The sequence below is a fragment of the Chiloscyllium plagiosum genome, unplaced genomic scaffold, assembly GCF_037043375.1.
Source record: "Chiloscyllium plagiosum isolate Xiang-an unplaced genomic scaffold, Cpla_swu_hap1 HiC_scaffold_35, whole genome shotgun sequence".
Taxonomy (NCBI): Eukaryota; Metazoa; Chordata; class Chondrichthyes; order Orectolobiformes; family Hemiscylliidae; genus Chiloscyllium; species Chiloscyllium plagiosum.
The window spans coordinates 51,682,028-51,702,176 of record NW_028270173.1 but is presented as its reverse complement, the minus strand read 5'-3'; the positions used below and the strand labels follow the sequence as shown (position 1 = coordinate 51,702,176).

At 51.1% G+C, this 20,149-nt stretch overlaps 1 pseudogene across 1 annotated transcript in view; it reads right to left on the bottom strand.

Annotated features, from left to right (window-relative positions):
• The window catches only part of LOC148140861 (class I histocompatibility antigen, F10 alpha chain-like), a 466,638-nt pseudogene that overhangs the window by 309,790 nt on the left and 136,699 nt on the right, over positions 1-20,149 (bottom strand). The window lies entirely within an intron of this gene.

Below are 20,149 nucleotides of genomic sequence, written 5' to 3'. Positions count from 1 at the left end.
ATTGATCACACACACCGGGCTGGCAAAGGGGAATCTGAAATCAATCACACACACCGGGCTGGCAAAGGGGAATCTGAAATCAATCTCACACACACTGGGCTGGCAAAGGAGTATCTGAAATCAATCACACACACACCGGGCTGGCAAAGGGGAATCTGAAATCGATCACACACACTGGGCTGGCAAAGGGGAATCTGAAATCGATCACACACACCAGGCTGGCAAAGGGGAATCTGACATTGATCACACACACACCGGGCTGGCAAAGTAGAATCAGAAATTGATCACACACACACCGGGCTGGCAAAGGAGAATCTTAAATCGATCACACACACCGGGCTGGCAAAGGAGGATCTGAAATCGATCACACACACCGGGCTGGCAAAGGGGAATCTGAAATCGATCACACACACCGGGTGGCAAAGGGGAATCTGAAATCGATCACACACACCGGGCTGGCAAAGGGAATCTGAAATCAATCACACACACCGGGCTGGCAAAGGGGAATCTGAAATCGATCTGATAAAATGGGATGGCAAAGGGGAATCTGAAATCGATCACACACACCGGGCTGGCAAAGGAGAATCTGAAATCGATCACACGCTCCGGGCTGGCAGACGGGGCTCGGAAATCGATCACACACACCGGGCTGGCAAAGGAGAATCTTAAATCGTTCACACACACCGGGCTGGCAAAGGAGAATCTGAAATCGATCACACACACCGGGCTGGCAAAGGGGAATCTGACATTGATCACACACACACCGGGCTGGCAAAGGAGAATCAGAAATTGATCACACACACACCGGGCTGGCAAAGGAGAATCTTGAATCGACCACACACATCGGGCTGGCAAAGGAGGATCTGAAATCGATCTCACACACCAGGCTGGCAAAGGAGGATCTGAAATCGATTACACACACCGGGCTGGCAAAGGGGAATCTGAAATCGATCACACACCAGGCTGGCAAAGGAGGATCTGAAATCGATCACACACACCGGGCTGGCAAAGGGGAATCTGAAATCGATCACACACACCGGGCTGGCAAAGGAGAATCTGAAATCGATCACACACGCACCGGGCTGGCAATGGAGAATCTGAAATCGATCACACACACCGGGCTGGCAAAGCAGAATCTGAAATCGATCACACACACCGGGCTGGCAAAGGGGAATCTGAAATCGATCACACACACACCAGGCTGGCAAAGGGGAATCTGAAATTGATCACACACACCGGGCTGGCAAAGGGGAATCTGAAATCAATCACACACACTGGGCTGGCAAAGGAGTATCTGAAATCGATCACACACACACCGGGTTGGCGAAGGGGAATCTGAAATCGATCACACACACACCAGGCTCGCAAAGGGGAATCTGAAATCAATCACACACATACCGGGCTGGCAAAGGGGAATCTGAAATCGATCAAACACACACCGGGCTGGCAAAGGGGAATCTGAAATCGATCACACACACCGGGCTGGCAAAGGGAAATCTGAAATCGATCACACACACACCCGGCTGGCAAATGGGAACCTGAAATCGATCACACACACCGGGCTGGCAAAGGGGAATCTGAAATCGATCACACACATCGGGCTGGCAAAGGAGGATCTGAAATCGATCACACACACCGGGCTGGCAAAGGGGAATCTGAAATCGAACACACACACCAGGCTGGCAAAGGAGGATCTGAAATCGATCACACACACCGGGCTGGCAAAGGGGAATCTGAAATCGATCACACACACCGGGCTGGCAAAGGGGAATCTGAAATCGATCACACACACCGGGCTGGCAAAGGGAATCTGAAATCAATCACACACACCGGGCTGGCAAAGGGGAATCTGAAATCGATCTGATAAAATGGGATGTCAAAGGGGAATCTGAAATCGATCACACACACCGGGCTGGCAAAGGAGAATCTGAAATCGATCACACGCACCCGGCTGGCAGAGGGGGCTCTGAAATCGATCACACACACCGGGCTGGCAAAGGAGAATCTTAAATCGTTCACACACACCGGGCTGGCAAAGGAGAATCTGAAATCGATCACACACACCGGGCTGGCAAAGGGGGATCTGAAATCGATCACACACACCAGGCTGGCAAAGGGGAATCTGACATTGATCACACACACACCGGGCTGGCAAAGGAGAATCAGAAATTGATCACACACACACCGGGCTGGCAAAGGAGAATCTTGAATCGACCACACACATCGGGCTGGCAAAGGAGGATCTGAAATCGATCTCACACACCAGGCTGGCAAAGGAGGATCTGAAATCGATTACACACACCGGGCTGGCAAAGGGGAATCTGAAATCGATCACACACCAGGCTGGCAAAGGAGGATCTGAAATCGATCACACACACCGGGTTGGCAAAGGGGAATCTGAAATCGATCACACACACACCAGGCTGGCAAAGGGGAATCTGAAATTTATCACACACACCGGGCTGGCAAAGGGGAATCTGAAATCGATCTGATAAAATGGGATGGCAAAGGGGAATCTGAAATCGATCACACGCACCGGGCTGGCAGAGGGGGCTCTGAAATCGATCACACACACCGGGCTGGCAAAGGGGAAGCTGAAATTTATCACACACACCGGGCTGGCAAAGGGGAATCTGAAATCGATCTGATAAAATGGGATGGCAAAGGAGAATCTGAACTCGATCACACGCACCGGGCTGGCAAAGCAGGATGTGAAATCGATCACACACGCACCGGGCTGGCAAAGGAGGATCTAAAATCGATCACACACACCGGGCTGGCAAAGGAGGATCTGAAATCAATCACACACACCAGGCTGGCAAAGGAGGATCTGAAATCGATCACACACACCGGGCTGGCAAATGGGAATCTGAAATCGATCACACACATCGGGCTGGCAAAGGGGAATCTGAAATCGATCACACACACTGGGCTGGCAAAGGGGAATCTGAAATCGATCACACACACACCGGGCTGGCAAAGGGAATCTGAAATCGATCACACACACAACAGGCTGGCAAAGGAGAATTTGAAATCGATCACACACACCGGGCTGGCAATGGGGAATCTGAAATCGATCACACACACACTGGGCTGGCAAAGGAGAGTCTGAAATCGATCACACACACACCTGGCTGGCAAAGGAGGATCTGAAATCGATCACACACACACCAGGCTGGCAAAGGAGAATCTGAAATCGATCACACACACCGGGCTGGCAAAGGGGAATCTGAAATCGATCACACACACACCGGGCTGGCAAAGGAGAGTCTGAAATCGATCACACACACACCGGGCTGGCAAAGGGAATCTGAAATCGATCATACACACACCAGGCTGGCAAAGGAGAATCTGAAATCGATCACACACACCGGGCTGGCAAAGGGGAATCTGAAATCGATCACACACACACACCGGGCTGGCAAAGGAGAGTCTGAAATCGATCACACACACACCTGGCTGGCAAAGGGGATTCTGAAATCGATCACACACACCAGGCTGGCAAAGGGGAATCTGAAATCGATCACACACATACCGGGCTGGCAAAGGAGAGTCTGAAATCGATCACACGCACACCAGGCTGGCAAAGGGGAATCTGAAATCGATCACACACCCCAAGCTGGCAAAGGGGAATCTGAAATCGATCACACACACCAGGCTGGCAAAGTGGAATCTGAAATCAATCACACACACTGGGCTGGCAAATGAGTATCTGAAATCAATCACACACACACCGGGCTGGCAAAGGGGAATCTGAAATAGATCACACTCACACCGGGCTGGCAAAGGGGAATCTGAAATCAATCACACACACCGGGCTGGCAAAGGGGAATCTGAAATCGATCACACACACCAGGCTGGCAAAGGGGAATCTGAAATCGATCACACACACCGGGCTGGCAAAGGGAATCTGAAATCAATCACACACACCGGGCTGGCAAAGGGGAATCTGAAATCGATCTCATAAAACGGGATGGCAAAGGGGAATCTGAAATCGATCACACACACCGGGCTGGCAAAGGGGAATCTGAAATCGATCACACACACACCGGGCTGGCAAAGGAGGATCTGAAATCGATCTAACACACTGGGCTGGGAAAGGAGGATCTGAAATCGATCACACACACCGGGCTGGCAATGGGGAATCTGAAATCGATCACTCACACACCAGGCTGGCAAAGGGGAATCTGAAATCGATCACACACACCCCGGGCTGGCAAAGGGGAGTCTGAAATCGATCTCACACACACTGGGTTGGGAAAGGGGAATCTGAAATCAATCACACACACACCGGGCTGGCAAAGGGGAATCTGAAATCGATCACACACACTGGGCTGGCAAAGGGGAATCTGAAATTGATCACACACACCATGCTGGCAAAGGGGAATCTGAAATTGATCACACACACACCGGGCTGGCAAAGGGGAATGTGAAATCGATCACACACACACCGGGCTGGCAAAGGGGAATCCGAAATCGATCAATAACACTCCAGGCTGGCAAAGGAGAATCTGAAATCGATCAAACACACACCGGGCTGGCAAAGAAGAATCTGAAATCGATCACACACGCAACGGGCTGGCAATGGAGAATCTGAAATCGATCACACACACCGGGCTGGCAAAGCATAATCTGAAATCGATCGCACACGCACCGGGCTGGCAAAGGAGAATCTGAAATCAATCACATACACCGGGCTGGCAAAGCAGAATCTGAAATCGATCACACACACCGGGCTGGCAAAGGGGAATCTGAAATCGATCACACACACACCAGGCTGGCAAAGGGGAATCTGAAATCGATCACACAGACCGGGCTGGCAAAGGGGAATCTGAAATCAATCACACACACTGGGCTGGCAAAGGAGTATCTGAAATCGATCACACACACACCGGGTTGGCGAAGGGGAATCTGAAATCGATCACACACACACCAGGCTCGCAAAGGGGAATCTGAAATCGATCACACACACCGGGGGGGCAAAGGGGAATCTGAAATCGATCACACACACCGGGCTGGCAAAGGGAAATCTGAAATCGATCACACACACCAGGCTGGCAAATGGGAATCTGAAATCGATCACACACATCGGGCTGGCAAAGGGGAATCTGAAATCGATCACACACATCGGGCTGGCAAATGAGGATCTGAAATCGATCACACACACACCGGGCTGGCAAAGGGAGATCTGAAATCGATCACACACACCGGGCTGGCAAAAGGGAATCAGAAATCGATCACACACACTGGGCTGGCAAAGGGGAATCTGAAATCGATCACACACACCGGGCTGGCAAAGGGAATCTGAAATCGATCACACACACAACAGGCTGGCAAAGGAGAATTTGAAATCGATCACACACACCGGGCTGGCAAAGGGGAATCTGAAATCGATCACACACACACTGGGCTGGCAAAGGAGAGTCTGAAATCGATCACACACACACCTGGCTGGCAAAGGAGGATCTGAAATCGATCACACACACACCAGGCTGGCAAAGGAGAATCTGAAATCGATCACACACACCGGGCTGGCAAAGGGGAATCTGAAATCGATCACACACACACCGGGCTGGCAAAGGAGAGTCTGAAATCGATCACACACACACCGGGCTGGCAAAGGGAATCTGAAATCGATCATACACACACCAGGCTGGCAAAGGAGAATCTGAAATCGATCACACACACCGGGCTGGCAAAGGGGAATCTGAAATCGATCACACACACACACCGGGCTGGCAAAGGAGAGTCTGAAATCGATCACACACACACCGGGCTGGCAAAGGGGATTCTGAAATCGTTCACACACACCAGGCTGGCAAAGGGGAATCTGAAATCGATCACACACATACCGGGCTGGCAAAGGAGAGTCTGAAATCGATCACACACACACCAGGCTGGCAAAGGGGAATCTGAAATCGATCACACACCCCAAACTGGCAAAGGGGAATCTGAAATCGATCACACACACCAGGCTGGCAAAGTGGAATCTGAAATCAATCACACACACTGGGCTGGCAAATGAGTATCTGAAATCAATCACACACACACCGGGCTGGCAAAGGGGAATCTGAAATAGATCACACTCACACCGGGCTGGCAAAGGGGAATCTGAAATCAATCACACACACCGGGCTGGCAAAGGGGAATCTGAAATCGATCACACACACCAGGCTGGCAAAGGGGAATCTGAAATCGATCACACACACCGGGCTGGCAAAGGGAATCTGAAATCAATCACACACACCGGGCTGGCAAAGGGGAATCTGAAATCGATCTCATAAAACGGGATGGCAAAGGGGAATCTGAAATCGATCACACACACCGGGCTGGCAAAGGGGAATCTGAAATCGATCACACACACACCGGGCTGGCAAAGGAGGATCTGAAATCGATCTAACACACTGGGCTGGGAAAGGAGGATCTGAAATCGATCACACACACCGGGCTGGCAATGGGGAATCTGAAATCGATCACTCACACACGGGCTGGCAAAGGGGAATCTGAAATCGATCACACACACACCGGGCTGGCAAAGGGGAGTCTGAAATCGATCTCACACACACTGGGTTGGGAAAGGGGAATCTGAAATCAATCACACACACAACGGGCTGGCAAAGGGGAATCTGAAATCGATCACACACACTGGGCTGGCAAAGGGGAATCTGAAATCGATCACACACACCAGGCTGGCAAAGGGGAATCTGACATTGATCACACACACACCGGGCTGGCAAAGTAGAATCAGAAATTGATCACACACACACCGGGCTGGCAAAGGAGAATCTTAAATCGATCACACACACCGGGCTGGCAAAGGAGGATCTGAAATCGATCTCACACACCAGGCTGGCAAAGGAGGATCTGAAATCGATTACACACACCGGGCTGGCAAAGGGGAATCTGAAATCGATCACACACCAGGCTGCAAAGGAGGATCTGAAAACGATCACACACACCGGTCTGGCAAAGGAGGATCTGAAATCGATCACACACACCGGGCTGGCAAAGCAGGATGTGAAATCGATCACACACGCACCGGGCTGGCAAAGGAGGATCTAAAATCGATCACACACACCGGGCTGGCAAAGGAGGATCTGAAATCAATCACACACACCAGGCTGGCAAAGGAGGATCTGAAATCGATCACACACACCGGGCTGGCAAATGGGAATCTGAAATCGATCACACACATCGGGCTGGCAAAGGGGAATCTGAAATCGATCACACACACTGGGCTGGCAAAGGGGAATCTGAAATCGATCACACACACACCGGGCTGGCAAAGGGAATCTGAAATCGATCACACACACAACAGGCTGGCAAAGGAGAATTTGAAATCGATCACACACACCGGGCTGGCAAAGGGGAATCTGAAATCGATCACACACACACTGGGCTGGCAAAGGAGAGTCTGAAATCGATCACACACACACCTGGCTGGCAAAGGAGGATCTGAAATCGATCACACACACACCAGGCTGGCAAAGGAGAATCTGAAATCGATCACACACACCGGGCTGGCAAAGGGGAATCAGAGATCGATCACACACACACCGGGCTGGCAAAGGAGAGTCTGAAATCGATCACACACACACCGGGCTGGCAAAGGGAATCTGAAATCGATCATACACACACCAGGCTGGCAAAGGAGAATCTGAAATCGATCACACACACCGGGCTGGCAAAGGGGAATCTGAAATCGATCACACACACACACCGGGCTGGCAAAGGAGAGTCTGAAATCGATCACACACACACCAGGCTGGCAAAGGGGATTCTGAAATCGATCACACACACCAGGCTGGCAAAGGGGAATCTGAAATCGATCACACACATACCGGGCTGGCAAAGGAGAGTCTGAAATCGATCACACACACACCAGGCTGGCAAAGGGGAATCTGAAATCGATCACACACCCCAAGCTGGCAAAGGGGAATCTGAAATCGATCACACACACCAGGCTGGCAAAGTGGAATCTGAAATCAATCACACACACTCGGCTGGCAAATGAGTATCTGAAATCAATCACACACACACCGGGCTGGCAAAGGGGAATCTGAAATAGATCACACTCACACCGGGCTGGCAAAGGGGAATCTGAAATCAATCACAAACATAGCGGGCTGGCAAAGGGGAATCTGAAATCGATCACACACACCGGGCTGGCAAAGGGGAATCTGAAATCGATCACACACACACCGGGCTGGCAAATGCGAATCTGAAATCAATCACACACACACCGTGCTGGCAAAGGGGAATCTGAAATCAATCACACACACACCAGGCTGGCAAAGGGGAATCTGAAATCAATCACACACACACTGGTCTGGCAAAGGGGAATCTGAAATCGATCACACACACCGGGCTGGCTAAGGAGGATCTGAAATCGTTCACACAAACACCGGGCTGGCAAAGGGGAATCTGAAATCGATCACACACACCGGGCTGGCAAAGGGGAATCTGAAATCGATCACACACACCGGGCTGGCAAAGGGGAATCTGAAATCGATCACACACACCGGGCTGGCAAAGGGGAATCTGAAATCGATCTCATAAACGGGATGGCAAAGGAAAATCTGAAATCGATCACACACACCAGACGGGCAAAGGGGAGTCTGAAAACGATCACACACACCAGGCTGGCAAAGAAGGATCTGAAATCGATCACACACACCGGGCTGGCAAAGGGGAATCTGAAATCGATCACACACACCGGGCTGGCAAAGGAGAATCTGAAATCGATCACACACACCAGGCTGGCAAAGGGGAATCTGACATTGATCACACACACACCGTCTGGCAAAGTAGAATCAGAAATTGATCACACACACACCGGGCTGGCAAAGGAGAATCTTAAATCGATCACACACACCGGGCTGGCAAAGGAGGATCTGAAATCGATCTCACACACCAGGCTGGCAAAGGAGGATCTGAAATCGATTACACACACCGGGCTGGCAAAGGGGAATCTGAAATCGATCACACACCAGGCTGCAAAGGAGGATCTGAAAACGATCACACACACCGGTCTGGCAAAGGAGGATCTAAAATCGATCACACACACCGGGCTGGCAAAGGAGGATCTGAAATCAATCACACACACCAGGCTGGCAAAGGAGGATCTGAAATCGATCACACACACCGGGCTGGCAAATGGGAATCTGAAATCGATCACACACATCGGGCTGGCAAAGGGGAATCTGAAATCGATCACACACACTGGGCTGGCAAAGGGGAATCTGAAATCGATCACACACACACCGGGCTGGCAAAGGGAATCTGAAATCGATCACACACACAACAGGCTGGCAAAGGAGAATTTGAAATCGATCACACACACCGGGCTGGCAAAGGGGAATCTGAAATCGATCACACACACACTGGGCTGGCAAAGGAGAGTCTGAAATCGATCACACACACACCGGGCTGGCAAAGGAGGATCTGAAATCGATCACACACACACCAGGCTGGCAAAGGAGAATCTGAAATCGATCACACACACCGGGCTGGCAAAGGGGAATCTGAAATCGATCCCACACACACCGGGCTGGCAAAGGAGAGTCTGAAATCGATCACACACACACCGGGCTGGCAAAAGGGAATCAGAAATCGATCACACACACTGGGCTGGCAAAGGGGAATCTGAAATCGATCACACACACCGGGCTGGCAAAGGGAATCTGAAATCAATCACACACACCGGGCTGGCAAAGGTGAATCTGAAATCGATCTCATAAAACGGGATGGCAAAGGGGAATCTGAAATCGATCACACACACCGGGCTGGCAAAGGAGAATCTTAAATCGGTCACACACACCGGGCTGGCAAAGGAGAATCTGAAATCGATCACACACACCGGGCTGGCAAAGGGGGATCTGAAATCGATCACACACACCAGGCTGGCAAAGGGGAATCTGACATTGATCACACACACACACCGGGCTGGCAAAGTAGAATCAGAAATTGATCACACACACACCGGGCTGGCAAAGGAGAATCTAAAATCGATCACACACACCGGGCTGGCAAAGGAGGATCTGAAATCGATCTCACACACCAGGCTGGCAAAGGAGGATCTGAAATCGATTACACACACCGGGCTGGCAAAGGGGAATCTGAAATCGATCACACACCAGGCTGCAAAGGAGGATCTGAAAACGATCACACACACCGGTCTGGCAAAGGAGGATCTGAAATCGATCACACACACCGGGCTGGCAAAGCAGGATGTGAAATCGATCACACACGCACCGGGCTGGCAAAGGAGGATCTAAAATCGATCACACACACCGGGCTGGCAAAGGAGGATCTGAAATCAATCACACACACCAGGCTGGCAAAGGAGGATCTGAAATCGATCACACACACCGGGCTGGCAAATGGGAATCTGAAATCGATCACACACATCGGGCTGGCAAAGGGGAATCTGAAATCGATCACACACACTGGGCTGGCAAAGGGGAATCTGAAATCGATCACACACACACCGGGCTGGCAAAGGGAATCTGAAATCGATCACACACACAACAGGCTGGCAAAGGAGAATTTGAAATCGATCACACACACCGGGCTGGCAAAGGGGAATCTGAAATCGATCACACACACACTGGGCTGGCAAAGGAGAGTCTGAAATCGATCACACACACACCTGGCTGGCAAAGGAGGATCTGAAATCGATCACACACATACCAGGCTGGCAAAGGAGAATCTGAAATCGATCACACACACCGGGCTGGCAAAGGGGAATCTGAAATCGATCACACACACACCGGGCTGGCAAAGGAGAGTCTGAAATCGATCACACACACACCGGGCTGGCAAAGGGAATCTGAAATCGATCATACACACACCAGGCTGGCAAAGGAGAATCTGAAATCGATCACACACACCGGGCTGGCAAAGGGGAATCTGAAATCGATCACACACACACACCGGGCTGGCAAAGGAGAGTCTGAAATCGATCACACACACACCGGGCTGGCAAAGGGGATTCTGAAATCGATCACACACACCAGGCTGGCAAAGGGGAATCTGAAATCGATCACACACATACCGGGCTGGCAAAGGAGAGTCTGAAATCGATCACACACACACCAGGCTGGCAAAGGGGAATCTGAAATCGATCACACACCCCAAGCTGGCAAAGGGGAATCTGAAATCGATCACACACACCAGGCTGGCAAAGTGGAATCTGAAATCAATCACACACACTGGGCTGGCAAATGAGTATCTGAAATCAATCACACACACACCGGGCTGGCAAAGGGGAATCTGAAATAGATCACACTCACACCGGGCTGGCAAAGGGGAATCTGAAATCAATCACAAACATAGCGGGCTGGCAAAGGGGAATCTGAAATCGATCACACACACCGGGCTGGCAAAGGGGAATCTGAAATCGATCACACACACACCGGGCTGGCAAATGCGAATCTGAAATCAATCACACACACACCGTGCTGGCAAAGGGGAATCTGAAATCAATCACACACACACCAGGCTGGCAAAGGGGAATCTGAAATCAATCACACACACACTGGTCTGGCAAAGGGGAATCTGAAATCGATCACACACACCGGGCTGGCTAAGGAGGATCTGAAATCGATCACACAAACACCGGGCTGGCAAAGGGGATTGTGAAATCGATCACACACACCGGCTGGCAAAGGGGAATCTGAAATCGATCACACACACCGGGCTGGCAAAGGGGAATCTGAAATCGATCACACACACCGGGCTGGCAAAGGGGAATCTGAAATCGATCTCATAAACGGGATGGCAAAGGAAAATCTGAAATCGATCACACACACCAGGCTGGCAAAGGGGAATCTGAAATCGATCACACACACCAGGCTGGCAAAGGGGAATCTGAAATCGATCACACACACCAGGCTGGCAAAGGAGGATCTGAAATCGATCACACACACCGGGCTGGCAAAGGGGAATCTGAAATCGATCACACACCAGGCTGGCAAAGGAGGATCTGAAATCAATCACACACACCAGGCTGGCAAAGGAGGATCTGAAATCGATCACACACACCAGGCTGGCAAAGGAGGATGTGAAATCGATCACGCACACACCGGGCTGGCAAAGGAGGATCTGAAATAGATCACACTCACACCGGGCTGGCAAAGGGGAATCTGAAATCAATCACAAACATAGCGGGCTGGCAAAGGGGAATCTGAAATCGATCACACACACACTGGGCTGGCAAAGGAGAGTCTGAAATCGATCACACACACACCTGGCTGGCAAAGGAGGATCTGAAATCGATCACACACATACCAGGCTGGCAAAGGAGAATCTGAAATCGATCACACACACCGGGCTGGCAAAGGGGAATCTGAAATCGATCACACACACACCGGGCTGGCAAAGGAGAGTCTGAAATCGATCACACACACACCGGGCTGGCAAAGGGAATCTGAAATCGATCATACACACACCAGGCTGGCAAAGGAGAATCTGAAATCGATCACACACACCGGGCTGGCAAAGGGGAATCTGAAATCGATCACACACACACACCGGGCTGGCAAAGGAGAGTCTGAAATCGATCACACACACACCGGGCTGGCAAAGGGGATTCTGAAATCGATCACACACACCAGGCTGGCAAAGGGGAATCTGAAATCGATCACACACATACCGGGCTGGCAAAGGAGAGTCTGAAATCGATCACACACACACCAGGCTGGCAAAGGGGAATCTGAAATCGATCACACACCCCAAGCTGGCAAAGGGGAATCTGAAATCGATCACACACACCAGGCTGGCAAAGTGGAATCTGAAATCAATCACACACACTGGGCTGGCAAATGAGTATCTGAAATCAATCACACACACACCGGGCTGGCAAAGGGGAATCTGAAATAGATCACACTCACACCGGGCTGGCAAAGGGGAATCTGAAATCAATCACAAACATAGCGGGCTGGCAAAGGGGAATCTGAAATCGATCACACACACCGGGCTGGCAAAGGGGAATCTGAAATCGATCACACACACACCGGGCTGGCAAATGCGAATCTGAAATCAATCACACACACACCGTGCTGGCAAAGGGGAATCTGAAATCAATCACACACACACCAGGCTGGCAAAGGGGAATCTGAAATCAATCACACACACACTGGTCTGGCAAAGGGGAATCTGAAATCGATCACACACACCGGGCTGGCTAAGGAGGATCTGAAATCGATCACACAAACACCGGGCTGGCAAAGGGGATTGTGAAATCGATCACACACACCGGGCTGGCAAAGGGGAATCTGAAATCGATCACACACACCGGGCTGGCAAAGGGGAATCTGAAATCGATCACACACACCGGGCTGGCAAAGGGGAATCTGAAATCGATCTCATAAACGGGATGGCAAAGGAAAATCTGAAATCGATCACACACACCAGGCTGGCAAAGGGGAATCTGAAATCGATCACACACACCAGGCTGGCAAAGGGGAATCTGAAATCGATCACACACACCAGGCTGGCAAAGGAGGATCTGAAATCGATCACACACACCGGGCTGGCAAAGGGGAATCTGAAATCGATCACACACCAGGCTGGCAAAGGAGGATCTGAAATCAATCACACACACCAGGCTGGCAAAGGAGGATCTGAAATCGATCACACACACCAGGCTGGCAAAGGAGGATGTGAAATCGATCACGCACACACCGGGCTGGCAAAGGAGGATCTGAAATCGATCACACACCGGGCTGGCAGAGAGGAGTCTGAAATCGATCACACACACACCGGGCTGCCAAAGGAGAATCTGAACTCGATCACACACACCGGGCTGGCAAAGGGGAATCTGAAATTGATCATACACACACCGGGCTGGCAAAGGAGAATCTGAACTCGATCACACACACCGGGCTGGCTAAAGGGGAATCTGAAATCGATCACACACACACCGAGCTGGCAAAGGGAATCTGAAATCGATCACACACACTGGGCTGGCAAAGGGAATCTGAAATCTATCACACACACCGGGCTGGCAAAGGGGAATCTGAAATCGATCACACACACCGGGCTGGCAAAGGGGAATCTGAAATCGATCACACACACCGGGTTGGCAAAGGGGAATCTGAAATCGATCACACACACCAGGCTGGCAAAGGTAAATCTGAAATTGATCATACACACACCGGGCTGGCAAAGGGGAATCTGAAATCGATCACACACACCAGGCTGGCAAAGGAGGATCTGAAATCGATCACACACACAGGGCTGGCAAAGGGGAATCTGAAATCGATCACACACACACCGGGCTGGCAAAGGGGAATCTGAAATCGATCACACACACCAGTCTGGCAAAGGGGAATCTGAAATCGATCACACACACACCGGGCTGGCAAAGGGGAATCTGAAATCGATCACAAACACACTGGGCTGTCAAAGGAGAGTCTGAAATCGATCACACACACACCTCGCTGGCAAAGGAGAATCTGAAATCAATCACACACACACCGGGCTGGCAAAGGAGAATCTGAAATCGATCACACACACCGGGCTGGCAAAGTGGATTGTGAAATCGATCACAAACACACCGGGCGGGCAAAGGAGGATCTGAAATCGATCAAACACACACTGGGCTGGCAAAGGGGAATCTGAAATCGATCAACAACACACCAGGCTGGCAAAGGAGAATCTGAAATCGATCACACACACCAGGCTGGCAAAGCATAATCTGAAATCGATCACACACGCACCGGGCTGGCAATGGAGAATCTGAAATCGATCACACACACCGGGCTGGCAAAGCAGAATCTGAAATCGATCACACACACCGGGCTGGCAAAGGGGAATCTGAAATCGATCACACACACACCAGGCTGGCAAAGGGGAATCTGAAATTGATCACACAGACCGGGCTGGCAAAGGGGAATCTGAAATCAATCTCACACACACTGGGCTGGCAAAGGAGGATCTGAAATCGATCACACACACACCGGGTTGGCGAAGGGGAATCTGAAATCGATCACACACACACCGGGATGGCAAAGGGGAATCTGAAATCGATCACACACACACACCGGGCTGGCAAAGGGGAATCTGAAATCGATCACACCCACCGGGCTGGCAAAGGAGAATCTGAAATCGATCACACACACACCGGGCTGGCAAAGGGGAATCTGAAATCGATCACACACACCGGGCTGGCAAAGGGGAATCTGAACTCGATCACACACACCGGGCTGGCAAAGGGGAATCTGAAATCGATCACACACACCGGGCTGGCAAAGGGAATCTGAAATCAATCACACACACCGGGCTGGCAAAGGGGAATCTGAAATCGATCACACACACCGGGCTGGCAAAGGGGAATCTGAAATCGATCACACACACCGGGCTGGCAAAGGAGAATCAGACATTGATCACACACACACCGGGCTGGCAAAGGAGAATCTTAAATCGATCACACACACCGGGCTGGCAAAGGAGAATCTGAAGTCGATCACACACACCGGGCTGGCAAAGGGGAATCTGAAATCGATCACACACCAGGCTGGCAAAGGAGGATCTGAAAACGATCACACACACCGGTCTGGCAAAGGAGAATCTGAAATCGATCACACACACCGGGCTGGCAAAGGAGGATGTGAAATCGATCACACACACACCGGGCTGGCAAAGGAGGATCTAAAATCGATCACACACATCGGGCTGGCAAAGGAGGATCTGAAATCGATCACACATACCAGGCTGGCAAAGGAGGATCTGAAATCGATCACACACACACCGGGCTGGCAAAGGGGAATCCGAAATCGATCACACACACCGGGCTGGCAAAGGGGAATCTGCAATCGATCACACACACCGGGCTGGCAAAGGAGGATGTGAAATCGATCACGCACACACCGGGCTGGCAAAGGAGGATCTGAAATCGATCACACACACCGGGCTGGCAGAGAGGAGTCTGAAATCGATCACACACACCAGGCTGGCAAAGGGGAATCTGAAATTGATCATACACACACCGGGCTGGCAAAGGAGAATCTGAAATCGATCACACACACCGGGCTGGCTAAAGGGGAATCTAAAATCGATCACACACACACCGAGCTGGCAAAGGGAATCTGAAATCGATCACACACACCGGGCTGGCAAAGGGAATCTGAAATCTATCACACACACCGGGCTGGCAAAGGGGAATCTGAAATCGATCACACACCGGGCTGGCAAAGGGGAATCTGAAATCGATCACACACACCGGGTTGGCAAAGGAGAATCTGAAATCGATCACACACACCAGGCTGGCAAAGGTAAATCTGAAATTGATCATACACACACCGGGCTGGCAAAGGGGAATCTGAAATCGATCACACACACCAGGCTGGCAAAGGAGGATCTGAAATCGATCACACACACACAGGGCTGGCAAAGGGGAATCTGAAATCGATCACACACACACCGGGCTGGCAAAGGTGAATCTGAAATCGATCACACACACCAGTGTGGCAAAGGGGAATCTGAAATCGATCACACACACACCGGGCTGGCAAAGGGGAATCTGAAATCGATCACACACACACCAGGCTGGCAAAGGGGAATCTGAAATTGATCACACAGACCGGGCTGGCAAAGGGGAATCTGAAATCAATCTCACACACACTGGGCTGGCAAAGGAGTATCTGAAATCGATCACACACACACCGGGTTGGCGAAGGGGAATCTGAAATCGATCACAAACACACCAGGCTCGCAAAGGGGAATCTGAAATCAATCACACACATACCGGGCTGGCAAAGGGGAATCAGAAATCGATCACACACACACCGGGCTGGCAAAGGGGAATCTGAAATCGATCACACACACACACCGGGCTGGCAAAGCGGAATCTGAAATCGATCACACCCACCGGGCTGGCAAAGGAGAATCTGAAATCGATCACACACACACCGGGCTGGCAAAGGGGAATCTGAAATCGATCACACACACCGGGCTGGCAAAGGGGAATCTGAAATCGATCACACACACCGGGCTGGCAAAGGGGAATCTGAAATCGATCACACACACCGGGCTGGCAAAGGGAATCTGAAATCAATCACACACACCGGGCTGGCAAAGGAGAATCTGAAATCGATCTCATAAAACGGGATGGCAAAGGGGAATCTGAAATCGATCACACACACCGGGCTGGCAAAGGAGAATCTGACATTGATCACACACACACCGGGCTGGCAAAGGAGAATCTTAAATCGATCACACACACCGGGCTGGCAAAGGAGAATCTGAAATCGATCACACACACCGGGCTGGCAAAGGAGAATCTGAAATCGATCACACACACCGGGCTGGCAAAGGGGAATCTGAAAACGATCACACACCAGGCTGGCAAACGAGGATCTGAAAATGATCACACACACCGGTCTGGCAAAGGAGGATCTGAAATCGATCACACACACCGGGCTGGCAAAGGAGGATGTGAAATCGATCACACACACACACCGGGCTGGCAAAGGAGGATCTAAAATCGATCACACACACCGGGCTGGCAAAGGAGGATCTGAAATCGATCACACATACCAGGCTGGCAAAGGAGGATCTGAAATCGATCACACACACCGGGCTGGCATAGGGGAATCTGAAATCGATCACACACACCGGGCTGGCAAAGGGGAATCTGAAATCGATCACACACACCGGGCTGGCAAAGGGGAATCTGAAATCAATCACACGCACACCGGCCTGGCAAAGGAGAGTCTGAAATCGATCACACACACACCAGGCTGGCAAAGGGGAATCTGAAATCGATCACACACACCAGTCTGGCAAAGGGGAATCTGAAATCGATCACACACACACCGGGCTGGCAAAGGAGAGTCTGAAATCGATCACACACACACCGGGATGGCAAAGGGGAATCTGAAATCGATCACACACACACCGGGCTGGCAAAGGGGAATCTGAAATCGATCACACACACCAGGCTGGCAAAGGGGAATCTGAAATCAATCACACACACTGGGCTGGCAAATGAGTATCTGAAATCAGTCACACACACACCGGGCTGGCAAAGGGGAATCTGACATCGATCACACTCACACCGGGCTGGCAAAGGGGAATCTGAAATCAATCACAAACATAGCGGGCTGGCAAAGGGGAATCTGAAATCGATCACACACACTGGGCTGGCAAAGGGGAATCTGAAATCGATCACACACACACCGGGCTGGCAAATGCGAATCTGAAATCGATCACACACACACCGTGCTGGCAAAGGGGAATCTGAAATCAATCACACACACCGGGCTGGCAAAGGGGAATCTGAAATCAATCACACACACACCGGGCTGGCAAAGGGGAATCTGAAATCGATCAGACACACCGGGCTGGCAAAGGAGGACCTGAAATCGATCACACAAACACCGGGCTGGCAAAGGGGAATCTGAAATCGATCACACACACCGGGCTGGCAAAGGGGAATCTGAAATCGATCACACACACCGGGCTGGCAAAGGGGAATCTGAAATCGATCTCATAAACGGGATGGCAAAGGAGAATCTGAAATCGATCACACACACCAGGCTGGCAAATGGGAATCTGAAATCGATCACACACACCGGGCTGGCAAAGGGGAATCTGAAATCGATCTCACACACCAGGCTGGCAAAGGGGAGTCTGAAATCGATCACACACACCAGGCTGGCAAAGGAGGGTCTGAAATCGATCACACACACCGGGCTGGCAAAGGGGAATCTGAAATCGATCACACACCAGGCTGGCAAAGGAGGATCTGAAATCAATCACACACACCAGGCTGGCAAAGGAGGATCTGAAATCAATCACACACACCAGGCTGGCAAAGGGGAATCTGAAATCGATGGGCTGAGTGGAGTGACCCAGGAGTCAGTGCTGTGGTATGGACTGAGTGGAGTGATCTGAAATCGATCACACACACCGGGCTGGCAAAGGTGAATCTGAAATCGATCACACACACAGTCTGGCAAAGGAGAATCTGAAATCGATCACACACACCGGGCTGGCAAAGGCGAATCTGAAATCGATCACACACACACCGGGCTGGCAAAGGGGAATCTGAAATCGATCACACACACCAGGCTGGCAAAGGGGAATCTGAAATCAATCACACACACTGGGCTGGCAAATGAGTATCTGAAATCAATCACACACACACCGGGCTGGCAAAGGGGAATCTGAAATCGATCACACTCACACCAGGCTGGCAAAGGAGAATCTGAAATCGACCACACACACTGGGCTGGCAAAGGAGAATCTGAAATCGATCACACATACCAGACGGGCAAAGGTGGATCTGAAATTGAACACACACACCAGGCTGGCAAAGGACAATCTTAAATCGATCATACACACACCGGGCTGGCAAAGGGGAATCTGAAATCGATCACACACACCAGGCTGGCAAAGGAGAATCTGAAATCGATCACACACACCGGGCGGGCAAAGGAGGATCTGAAATCGATCACATCCACCAGGCTGGCAAAGGGGAATCTGAAATCGATCACACACACCAGGCTGACAAAGGAAAATCTGAAATCGATCACGCACACACCGGGCTGGCAAAGGAGGATCTGAAATCGATCACACACACCGGGCTGGCAAAGGGGAATCTGAAATCGATTACACACACACCGGGCTGGCAAAGGAGGATCTGAAATCGATCACACACACCGGGCTGGCAAAGGGGAATCTGAAATCGATCACACACACCGGGCTGGCAAAGGGGAATCTGAAATCGATCACACACACCGGGCTGGCAAAGGAGAATCTGAAATCGATCACACACACCGGGCTGGCAAAGGGGAATCTGAAATCGATCACACACACACCGGGCTGGCAAAGGGGAATCTGAAATCGATCACACACACACCGGGCAGGCAAAGGGGAATCTGAAATTGATCACACACACACCGGGCGGGCAAAGGAGAATCTGAAATCGATCACACACACCAGGCTGGCAAAGGAGAATTTGAAATTGTTCACATACGCTGGGCTTGCAAAGGAGAATCTGAAATCGATCACACACACCGAGCTGGCAAATGGGAATCTGAAATCGATCACACACACCGGGCTGGCAAAGGGGAATCTGAAATCGATCACACAGACCGGGCTGGCAAAGGGGAATCTGAAATTCATCACACACACCAGGTTG